This window comes from Haliaeetus albicilla, chromosome 12 (assembly GCF_947461875.1).
Source record: "Haliaeetus albicilla chromosome 12, bHalAlb1.1, whole genome shotgun sequence".
Classification (NCBI taxonomy): domain Eukaryota; kingdom Metazoa; phylum Chordata; class Aves; order Accipitriformes; family Accipitridae; genus Haliaeetus; species Haliaeetus albicilla.
In genome coordinates this window covers 14466875-14474820 of record NC_091494.1, presented here as the reverse complement: position 1 = coordinate 14474820, position 7946 = coordinate 14466875, and positions in this window count along the sequence as shown.

The window sequence follows — 7946 nt, the reverse complement described above, 5'->3', positions numbered from 1 at the left end:
TCACAATTTTTTGTGATTGTCATCACCCTATTTCATTTTTCCATCCACTTTTCCAGACAGCAAATAAGGAAAAATAGCATCTCAATACTTCCTATAGCTGGATATGCATGTTTTCAGAATATTCAGATATTATTGGAATAGGACCATCTTATTCCTAAGAGTGATGAATAGCAAATCAAGAAAAAGCTAGATATTCAGATAGCCTATACCGATTTTGTTCCTCAGATGAATGTAAGTATCCTTATAAAGTCCTGGAATTCCAGCTTTTCACATGGCATGAAAAAGCTGTTAATCTCTTGTAAGCACTGATCTTACTTTATGCAGCAGTCCTTAAATTTTAACTAAAGACCTTTTACACCTTTTGTTTGATCTCTTACCATTTTCATTCCCAGTACCTGTCTTCATGCTTTTTTTCTAGCAACGTCTCTCATTTCTGACAGAGAAGAGGTAGCATATGGCTGGGTGAGGAATTGTATCTCCATCTAGCAGTTCCTTGTATAGCAGGGAAACCCGAGCTATCTTCTTACTACTGACAGAGTGAGAAACCTCAGTTCTGGGTTATGCCCCTATAGCTGTCTTTGCTATGTTTGCAGTTGAAAGAAAGGTACATTTTGGAACTTAGAAATCAATGGTAATTGGTCTTTGTACAAATTCACTTTAAGTGAAAGACTCAATTTCACGTGATATCATACTGATTGGAAACCAATTTTTACCAGCAAAAAATGTTTTTAGGCATCTCACAAACTCAAAGACCTGGATCACAACCATTTTACAGGACAAGAACATTATGAACATTTGTCTCCATATACATATAGATTCAGACCTTAGAACTTCAGAAAAATCAGAACTGAAACGTTGATGCAAATGTCCAATCATTCGAAGCTCATTTAGCACCTATCCTGTTGTAGATTTGTGAAAACAGAACAAAAACAACAAAAAAAATCACAAATGGAATTGTTTCAGAATCTTTCCCACTGCAGATAATCTACAGCTGCAACACAATAAATACACTGTGTAATCTCACTCTGAGAGGAGCAGTGGCAACATCACACACATATCTTTCAAGATATAAAATGTGTAGCTAGCTGGTACAAACACCTATCATCCCCCACTGCACCAGTCTTTACAATTGCACAAGAAATTAGGGAGCTGAACATACAAACACATCAGTTCAGACTCTGCCCTCTTTTCCATTTAACTGGAATACAAGCAATAACCAAATGAATTGCTTTGAACTCTTTGATTCTTAGCCAGCATTATGCTTCTTCACAGCAACACTCAAATGATGCCATACTTTCTAACTGCATCTATTTGGGATCCTACTTCAAGATTATTTTCTACATTCTCTGACCTCCTCTAACACTCTTGGTTTGGTTCCACCTTCTCTGAAGTATAAAAGAAAAAACACTTTTTCTTTTCTTGTTTACAAGGCACATCTTATTTTCCCTACATCTGCTGACTCTCACTGCCAGATGTCAGTTCCTGCCTCTCTTCATCTCATCCCATAGCATTTTGTCTTTTTTTAAAAGAGCACTTAGACCCTCTCCTGCTTTGTCCCTTTCAGTTGGGCTGGGCCTTCCAGGAACCTCTGGAAAGCTGCAGAGGAATTTCATCACCCTCACCTAAGTGTCAATTTAAAAGCCCCATTCCCTATGATGCCAGCCAAGCCCTTGATAAAATGAGTTCAGGCCCATGCTGAGCTACTGCTTGATGTTCTGGCCCAAGGTACCTCACAGCCCCACATTCTGCTGTTTGCTCCCTGGCTGGGCACAGTACTAAGCACAGGGTCTTGGATCAGCAGTCATTCAACTCATGGTAATACTGTTAATAGTGGTCTAAATTAGCTTCAGACATGCCACTGATTTGGTGAAGCTATATGATCCATGTGGAACTAGAAACATATATCTACTGCCAGATGACTTCAGTATTTTTTGCCCATATTCCTCCAGTATTCCTCACTCCTTCAAATCTTTTTTCTCTAACTTATAGAATACAAGTTAGGTCAATCTTTATAAGTCATACTCTCAAAACCCTAAATCATATATTTGTTTCCCTTCCACTGCAGTTTTACAAGCTCAGTCAGCAATGTCCTTCCTATAATGCATTGCAGAATTGCAGATAATCCAAATGGAGTCTGACTAGTGATTTTCAAAGTGGCAGAGTAACTGTAGTAGTAGTAACACAAACTTGCTTGCATTTGTATTTCTGCCAACACTTTCCGTTCAAGACCATATTTGAATCTCTGGTTTCCCAGAGCAAGACAGGAACTGGTGCATCTCTGCAAAATCAGATGGCCTAAGCCATAATAGTAGGAGTTCCTTCCCAAACATATTTCTCTGAAGGTGGCAAAATCCCTTTCAGAGTAACTCACTTTTCTAATCCCTTACAAGCAAGCTTAACACACCAAATATATCCACAGCAGTGACTATAGGTGTTGTAAGAAGCATTGATATTAAATCAGTAACTTTCATACCCAGTTAATCAAATGAATCCAGAGCCAAAACCCCAGAGTGACTCTAAGGGCTTCCACCCTCTTTGATTTCCTGTTCTTTGGATGAGATGCACACTACAATCTCTTTAGTAAAAATCCCTTGGAGAACTTTGCAACAACCCTTTGGAACAATACTTTGGCTCAAATCCATCTCCTACAAATATATTTCACTATCAACAGCCTCTCCTTCACAGTCTTACCCTACCATCCTAAATATAGTCTAATGTACAATGCTTAGGAACTGCTGCATTATACCTTGGAGGGGGCATCATTTTAACACTGAGGATATTGATTCCAATTTAAACTTTGTTTAAATTCATGTTTTAGGACAAAAGTTACCACATAGAATCACTGCTAGTGAGCACCACCTCTCCCCCAAGATTATATCCATTGATGGTTTACTGTTTGGATCTGTCAGAGATTACTTACTCCCCACAACTCCCAAACTTGATACATCTAGGGGCTCTTCACAGCCTGTGCATGTTTACCTGTTGAGATGGCATGACGCCTGGCTACTCACAAGTTGGTCAGACATTTCCCCTAAGACATAAGTTTCCAGGGAATATGAAAGCTCAGACAGAAGGCCTAGATAATATTTAAGTGCCACCACTTTTACAGGAAATCCTTTCCACTGTGGCAGCTCTACCACACTGGTGTCATATCCCTCTTTACACTTCATCACACCTGTTCACACTTCAGTGCATTGATGAATCAATTAAAGCATTTTCTTGGCTTTTCCTCTCTCCCTTTTGCATCAATATGGGACAGTTGGCTCACAGCATGACAAACTTCCATATTTAGATTTTCAAACTTTTCCTGGAAGCTAATGGGAATACATGTTCCACATGTAAATCAACCAGTATAGCAGGACAATAGTGGAATATTTCTCTGGCTCCGTTTTGTTTTCCTGCAAAATTTACAAAATGGTGGTTCTGATCTCCCAGAAATGGTAGACTGAAAAGGAGGATCTGGTTTACTTTTTATCAGTATAGGACTTGCAACAACTACTACTACAAAGCTACTATGTTTGGGTTGCGTGCTAAAAATACTATATTATTGGGGTTTGGCCAAAACTTGGAAATCTTAAAAAATACACATTACACTCCCAACCTTAATTTGGGTTCCTAACAGAAGTGACTTGAATTTCAGGAGTAATACATGCCCATGAATCCCGTTGCCACTAGAAAGCACTACAGGCACTTGACAGCTTGGAGAATTTAGCTTCTTCTACCCAGATGTAGGAACATGGGTTAGAATCTACATTTATGTATCCATGTTTAAAAATATTTATATCATTGATGTTACCATGTACATACCAATGTAATCCATGGGCAGCCTTTTTAATATCAAGTGTACAGAAAGCCTGATTTTCAGAAATACCAAGATGTATTGGCATACCTCCATGAAAATCAGACAAAAAAAAAAATCACATTCTAAAAGTTTTCAAAGCTGCTTAAACAAAATAACCCCAGAGAACTCTCTTTCTACTTGAAAGTTTGCTCACTTCTCAAATTGTGATGTGGAACTTCCCCAAAGGGAATCAAACAAGTTTCAGACCTGCTGCTCCAGTCCTGGCCTCACACACTCTCATTGCAGAACTGACTCTGGAACTGGCAGGACATAGAAGAGGAGCCTGCTCTTACAGATTATACCCACATAAATACACACACATATATATGCCCTTATATGTATGCACACATATACACACACACACCAGAAAAATACAGTATGAAAAAAGAGATACTTTGCATAACTATAATTGAAGAAAATATATGTCCACCCAAGTTTAGGATCATGGAGGTCCACCCAAAATAATTTAAGCCTCACCCAAAGCTTTACCAGTCTCACCCAAAGCTAACACAGCAAACTGTACTGCTGAAACCATGACAGTACTTTTTTAAAATATGCAAAGTAATCCACTTTAATGACTATTTGATTGTGAAATCCTTTGAGTGAAAAAAGCAAACTAACACATTCTTTGAAGACAGCTACATTATCCTTTAAATAAAAGGATTTTCAAGCTATACTCCCCACCATATGTGAAGTACATGGCTTTTATAAAGATATAGTGTTTAATACTACAGTTTCTTTCTTATGAAAGTTGTCCTTACTATCCACTAGTAATTTTTCTGAATAGTGTTTGCATGATGGGTCCAACCTATAACATGCATTTTTATAAATGGATTTTGAGATAGATTTTATCCTAAACAAGATTAAAACCATGTTACCCATTAAAACTTTTCTTAACTTGTTGCAGCTGCAAAGACACATTCTGAGCCTTTCCCATAACACTTTTTCAAGAAGGTGAAGTAAATCAAATTTGTGTTAAACTTCTGTAACATTTAATTCACTGAATTAGGGATTTCCCAATTAGAGAAGGAAGCAGTTCCAGGAAAAGTGACATGCAAGTCTTTATCTTCTGTTTAAAGATTTTTTGATTAAAAGATACTGGAACAGATAACACAACAAAACTATTTTTTTCTGTGATGGTAAGGTTAAGGTTTCTGCTGTTGCTAGGATATACTGCCCTATCACAGCCAATCTTGACGGTGAAAATTGGTGCCTTAATTTCCCAGTGGTCCATGCTACTTCTGACTTAGGCCTCATTCTGGTTAATCATGCTGTCATTCTCACTACAGATTGCCTTTTGACATCTTCATCTGCAAAAGGATTCTACAGTCAAGCCTCACTATGGTGAGTCAATTCAGTGTTTCACTGGTGGTCAAGACTGAACTCGTGGTTGAGTTTCTTGTGAAAAGAATGTCACTAAAGGATGATGAGGAATACAGTAATTGAAGAGTTATTTTGCTTGGCAGAGGCAGGCATGGACCATGTCTGAGCAAAATGTAACTAGAGCAGTGATCACATTTCTCCCCCGGTACTGCAGTGTCAGGAGCCATTGGCACTGTTACCAAGAGTCAGAAGGCAGACTCTTCCCCTGCTTGTGCTAGTTTAAATAACAAACCAGAATAGAGCTGCTTCTGATTTACACTTGAGAACTAAAGTGTGTGTCACGCTTGGTATTTTGTCTTGTCTCAGATGACATCTTGTTGAAGACGTGTTTAGACAGTTCAGACAGCCTTTTTCCTAAAAATTAATTTCTCAGATTTTGCTGTGATTTCAGTTACACTGTTCACAATGTGTAATAGATTGTTCATAATGTGTGATCCATTGGGATAATGGATCATCTGTATTAATTCCCTCACACAGTTGCAATTCATGCCCTCAGCTACCTACACATTTGCCCCCTATAAGGCAGTTTCATAGTGTAGTGAGATGTAATATATACCCAATGGACCATAGCCTGCAAAGACATGGCTGCTGTCAAATGCTGCTTAAAAAGCCTTTCTGAGGATGAGTGGCAGGTGTCTGACTACAGGCTTTGCCTGAAGAACAACATAAAAAAACCCTATGAGATCCAAACGAGGTGACTTCTAGCAGGCTGAAAAGTGGGCATCTGTCTGAAAAAATAAAACTAATCTGTATGTTATATAAAGTAAGAAATTAATTCAGTTAGAAAATTAAAATAGAGACTGTACTTTATAAACAATTATATCCAAGCTACATGCTTTTTTAAAAAAAACCGAAACAACCCATGTTATTGCTTCTACTGCCATATAAGTTTAATGTGTCCACAAAACTATATTAGATCCCAATTTCCACCAGAGAATATGTGCAGATGTCAGAGTTATACCAGTAGAGAAATGCAACAAAACACTATGCTGTTTTGCTGTAGGTAGGAATGAACAGGAAGTATTTTAGTATTTTGAATAATTTTTTGATGCTTTTGAGAAGCAGATGTGCTGTCATTAACACTGCCTCTCCGATAACTTCTGCCCTTACTACCAAGATTTCTACTGGTGCCAGACATCTACTATTTTTTCCCTAGTTACAAAAGCAGACCACTTTCTACAGAAAACTACAAAGAAACAGTACGGCCTGCCTTGCAGAAGATTTCTCAACAATTACTATTATTTTATTAGAAAAGAGCAGAAAGGTCATCTGATTCTCTTAGCACCTTCCTTCATACCTGACAGGTATCTTAGTTGTGAAGGTATCAATTGAACTAATGGGGAAAAAAATAATAATCCTTATTTCTAGTAAATCCAAGGAGCTAGACTTTGCTATTCTTACTTACAGTGGCAAATAGTTTCACTAAGGGCATCTAAATTTAAAACAATATTTCTTACAGAGAGAGTAAGTAATACTGAACATAACCTAGTATAAGAACTTGAAGTTTCTAGAAGACAGGATAGCTCCAAATGAATCTGGCTAATGTAGTAGCTAAACTGAATTACATATAGTTGCAGGGCACTAGAACAGGGAAGCAAGCAATGAGTTGATTGAAAGTGTGACTAATGAAGTAATTGAAGTTGTTTGGAATATATAACCCAAACCCAGAATGAAACCCCACACTCAATATAAAGATTCTGCTTTGCAAATACACAAAACAGCAAATGAAAGGCACATATTTTTAACAAAGCATAAAGATATGCTTGGTCAAAGAGTTTCCAGAAAGGGTTTCCAGTTGATATCATTACAATTCCCCTGCTAATCCATATCATCCTAGTAGTAAAGACACTACTTCCCTTTACAACAAGGCTAAACCCAGTATTATCCCTCATAAAAAAAATAAATTACACACACCATATATGCAGCAGTGACATACATGTACTAAACTCTGAAACCAAGTGATAAATTGCATTTCTCCAGCACCTCTGACCACCTCACCTGCACTCTGCCCACTAATCCATCTTTGCCAGGACTACCTCTAACCTTCCAAACCTATCAGCTGCTTGCAGACAACCATCATTTTTTTCAGATAATAACCTGCTAAAAAAAATGTTTTCTTCCTTCCTACAAATGAGGAATTTTCCCCCAAAATGTATTGGTCTGAGGTTCAGGGCACTCTTAGAGCACTGACAAGTTTAAAGTCCAATATCTCAGAACACTTGAAGGTTAGAAATGAGTACTTTATATAAATGGAGAAAAGCTACAAATCCACCCCCCTAATTGTTCATTATAGGCTTTACCAGATGTAAAATCTTTTATTTTAGTCCTAGTAGATCATAAGATGTCAAATTTCCAAATTGCAGTGTTGTGAGGCACAGAAAGGCTCTCAGCTCATACTTAAATGTTCTAAAGTTAATTATTCAGGTTCTCTGCCTTCAAAGGCCTGTAAACCTAGCTTCATAGCTCTGAGGAAGGTTGGTACAAATGAACTAAAGAGAAAGGTGCACTCATACATGATCCTTAAAAATTGCAAAATACACCTACTGCTATGTGGCTATATGCTTTACCAGTCTGAGTTTATTCACATCAAATCAGTTCCAAGTACAGATGAAGTCCATGCAGTCTGTCACATGCCCATGCACAAACAAAATACCAGGACGTGCTGCCAGCATTTCCAGTAGCTGGGTGTATGTATAGAAAACTACTGAAATCAAGGTCTGCA